Source organism: Amaranthus tricolor, chromosome 1, assembly GCF_026212465.1.
Source record: "Amaranthus tricolor cultivar Red isolate AtriRed21 chromosome 1, ASM2621246v1, whole genome shotgun sequence".
In the NCBI taxonomy this organism is placed as follows: domain Eukaryota; kingdom Viridiplantae; phylum Streptophyta; class Magnoliopsida; order Caryophyllales; family Amaranthaceae; genus Amaranthus; species Amaranthus tricolor.
In genome coordinates, this window is record NC_080047.1 from 23,488,196 (window position 1) to 23,493,195 (window position 5,000).

The following is a 5,000-nucleotide window of genomic DNA, read 5'->3' on the forward strand; positions in this document are numbered from 1 at the left end:
TTTTGAGCAACGGAGTTTATGTTCTCCGGTGTGGGGTTTTCCCCTTCAGGGGTATTAGTAATGGGCTGGGGTGCTACAGGGGTAATGGGCTCGGGTGTTGGCTCGACCGAAGCGTTAGGATCCCCATGTTAACTTTCCTGATCCTCGACAATCAGGTTTGCCTAGTCAACAATGGGTGTTCCCATCTTTTGCAGCACGACGGCCAGCTTGGCGAGAACGTCCTTCGTAATCTCCGCTCGGAGGGTTGCTACTTCATCCCGCAGCGCCGTTCGGGATTGAGTAGCAACACACTCTTTGCCGAATGCCTTTTGTAACCCTACACGGACGCCTCCTTTTCCGACTACCCACCCACTGTGGTCTTTCTCTAAGACCATATACAATGCGTTAACATTGCCTCTTGGGGTGAACTCCCCCGTAGCTTCTTTTTCCTTCCAGCCCATCTATTCAAATAAAAAGTGACATATATAGCAATTAGTATAAGTACATCAAAGCCATAGAATACAAAAAAAAAAAATCAAGAATATACTTAACAATTTCAAAACTCACCACAGCATCAGCAACCTTCTTCGTTCCCGGATCATTAATGGTAAATTTACCACTTGCATCTCGGGAATGAAGCCCGCAATACCAATCACGCACCCGATCTCCAGCAGGAGTATTCAATGATGCGGAGGTAGTCGTAGATGAGGGTGTGGATGAACATTGATTGGGGTATAAACCCGCATCCATCCACTCTTTTCGGACCTCATCGTACGTTTTCTGGCCCAAGCGATGGTAAAACTTCCTTTTGCTTGCAGAATCAGAAGCTTTACCACGCTTTTCCTAATTAATAAATAGAAATCGAATGTCATGTATTAGTTTAATGACTGAATCAAAAGAAGTAAATTCAAATTGGTAAACTATAATATAAAATGAAATACTTACAACTTCTATGGGAGTTGTTCTTTTGGCAACAAAGGCCTCCCAATCTCTCTTCGATATGTGACCCCATATTTTGTAGGGCATCTTCGAAGGTGATTGCTCTCCACCTTCGTTTCCCGTTTTGACCTTTTTGGTCGTACGGGCACGCCTCTTCGTAATCCAGCCAGTTGCTAGCTTGGATTTGAAATCTCTGAATCTTTCAGCAACAGTTGAAAGAAACACATTCTTCTTGTCCTCATCGCTCTCGATGTGGAAAAGATTCTACAAAAAAAATTTATATTTATTACTGTCAAATAAATTAATTTTAAAATGAAACTAAATGAGTAAAAATAGTAAAGTTGCTTACCACAGTATCATTCCATAGAGAGTTCTTCAAACTCTCTGGAACCTCGTTCCATGCGTGCAATATGGAAATCTTGCGGATACATAGGCCCACTTGTTTTCCATATTGCCTACGCCATTTTCCGCAGGGTTGACCCAATGCATTGTATTCCAAATACATGGGTTCTGTGACTTTGAGGTTTTTCGTAGGACCTCACCCTTTTCTTTTCTTACTGGTAGTGGGAGCATCCATTGGTGGGGCGTCTTCAATCTCAAAATCATTGTCAATTGAAGGAGCGTCTTCAGCCATATGCTCGTATCTCACAATTTGGTCCTCTTTAATGTCATAACTACGATGCTCATTATCCAAGGTCTCAATCTCGGGGACAATTTCGTCTCTGAATAGATGCATTTTATATCAATACCTGAAAGAGTATGAATAGAAATATATTAGAACATAAGCTAAGTAATATTAAGAATATGACTATGATTTACAATTCTAATACGTTCAACATAATAATATATAACAAATAGTGTTCCGTGCAAAGCTTCGTGCAAAACAAACCAAGTGCCAAAAAAACTTTAAAAAGCTTTAAATTCATACCTTGTGAATCACTTAATTCAAATGTATTCCTTCCGTGTGATCTACACGCATATAACCAACATCTACATCATCTACATCATCTTGATCCACTGATTTTGGATTGATAAAGGGAGGGGAGTCTTCAAAAGCTTCATATTCTTCCTCATCCTCAACATCACCTATACTAAGGATGCTTCTTTTTCCTGGTACAACAATAGACCATTTTTTATCAGACGGGTCTTTAATGTAGAATACTTGCTTGGCTTGTGTGGCTAGTATGAATGGCTCCTCACTATCACGCAAACGAGCTAAGTCTACAAGAGTGAATCCACAAGGGTCGTCATTTTTTATGCATCATCAATTATTATCTACCCACTTACATTTGAAAAGACCAATATTGAAAGTAGAGTAGTCAAGCTCCCATATTTCATGTACCCCCCGTAGTATACCAATTTAGCATCAAACGACGCTTGATCCTTCGCACTCGCGTAAAATGTAGATGACGCCAAAATAGAAACCCCACTATTCTTTAGATACGATGACTTCTTTTCTTGACCCTCAGTCCAAAATGTGAAGCCATTTACATCGTAACCCTCATATTTGTTGACATCATCACGCGGACCAAAAGCTAACCACTTAACAATTTCGGATACACCCTTGAGTTCTTCGCATATTACTCGATTATGAATAAACGTCTTGTTATGCAACTGCATCAATGACCTATCCCCTTTAGAAGGATGTTTTGTGCGCAATATATCAAAATGCTCACTCAAAAAAGGATTAACTTCCGGAATATGATGCAACATATACAAGTGTGCTTGTAGAAGGCTTTCTTGAGGAGGTGTGACCGATTTGGAGTCAATAGTTCCTTTTCCCTCAAACCTTCCTTCATGTCTAGAGGTGGGAACTCCAATAGGCTTTGCCATGGCCAAATACTCGGCTATAAAGTTACTAATCTCATCCCTCACAGTGCCTTGAATCATACTCCCCTCGGGTTATGCTGGATTCCTCACCTTGTTTTGTAAAACACCCATGTGTCTTTCAAAAGGATAACACCACCGTAAAAAAGCTGGACCCAAAAGCTTGATCTCACGAACGAGATGGACAATAAGATGAACCATTATGTCAAAGAAAGAAGGTGGAAAATACATCTCAAACTTGCATAAAATTACAATCACGTCGAGTTGAAGTGCATCAAGTTTAAAGGGATCAAGAACTTTACTACAAATTGTGTTGAAGAGCGAACATAGCTCGGTAATAGCATATCTCACATGTTTTGGCAGTATTCCACGGATTGCAATTGGTAAGAAAACTTGCATCATTACATGGAAATCGTGAGATTTCATGCTTCCCAACTTCAGCTCACCATTTAGGCTCTCAAATCTCTTTATGTTGGATGAGTACCCAAACGGAACCTTAATGCCATACAAACACTCACAAAATGTTCGCTTCTCTGCTTTGAACAATGTGTAGCAAGCTGGAGGCAAATAAACTTTGTCATTACTCATCTTCTTCTTACTGCCACCAACTTCATCAGCTCTATTTCTTTTCTTACTCACCTTAACATGTGCCCACAACTCCAAACGAAGACCCTTACATTCAAGCCAATCTTGCACAGCCCTAACATCCTTTGTCTTACCCGGAATGTTCATGAGAGTCTATATGCATAACTTCAAGATAATGTCTAACCTGTAGATCTCTCCAATATGGAAGCTTTCAAAAGATTGATTCTTTTTTCCATAATCGGTCTTCACCCCCTTGCACTTGCCCCGTTTTACCAAATACAGTCTCAACTCCCTTAACCTGTTCATAAACCTCATAACTGGTCAACGGTCAACGAGCTACACGGTCCTCAACCTCTCCGTTGACCAACTTCTTCTTCTTACGATATTGGTGGTCTTGTGGGAGGAACTTTCGATGGTGCATGAATACGTTTTTGCACTTAGTAATCCACGTGGATTCCATGTCATCGATACATATTGGGCATGCTTTCTTCCCTTTGTTCTTATACCCCGATAAGTTGCCATTTCCCGAAAAATCATTAACGGTGCATAAAAGCATTGCACGCAAGGTGAACTCCTCATTACCATATGCATCAAACAGTGAAACGCCTTCATCCCACATCTTTCTCAAATCCTCAACGAGAGGTGCAAGATATACATCTATGTCATTGCCAGGTTGTTTAGGACCCAAGATAAGAAGCAAAAGCATAATGTACTTACGCTTCATACACAACCAAGGTGGCAAATTATAGATCACTAAAAGTACCGGCCAAGTACTATGTTGAGAACTACGATTGCCGAATGGGTTCATTCCATCCATACACAGTCCGAGCCTTAAATTACGAAGCTCATCCCCAAAAGCCTTATGCAACCTATCAATACTCTTCCACTCCGGAGAATCAGATGAATGTGTGAGCAAGTGACCTTTCTTCACCCTATCTGCATGCCACCTCAAATATAACGCATCTTTCTTTATAGAAAACAAGCGCTTGAATCTAGGTATTATTGGAAGATACCACAATACCTTAGCCGGGGGCCCTTTAGCATCCCAAGCCCCTTTACGCTTGCAGCGCGATAACCCACACCTAGGACACTCTTCTAAGTTCTCGTTTTCATTCCGATACAACACACAATCATTCGAACACGCACGAATCTTCTGGTACTCTAAGCCGAAAGGACACATGAGCTTTTTGGCATAATATGTCGACTTTGGAAGTTCATTTCCCTCAGGAAGCATCTCACCTAACACTCATAATAACATTGTGAAACTAGTGTCACTCCAATTGAACTTTGACTTAATGTTGAAAATTGTCAACACTGCTGTTAGTTTGGTGAACGTTGTACATCAAGGGTACAAAGGCTTTTGAGAAGCCTCTGTCAACAAGTCAAAAACACGAGGACGTTTTCCTAACTCATCCTCGACTCCCTCCATCAGCTCATCAACACGATCCACATCCTCATCGACATTCTCTTCATCTGTCTCATACCCATCAACATGATCTACTACATCCTCATTGACATCGGCCACATTATTGACGTCCTCAACAACACTTTTCTCTTTGTAAACTCCCTCCTCACCATGCCAAACCCAAACATGATATTGAGGCCTAAACCCACGTCGAAGTATGTGCTTCCTAAGGATATCAACACTATCTACCTGTGGTACATTGCCA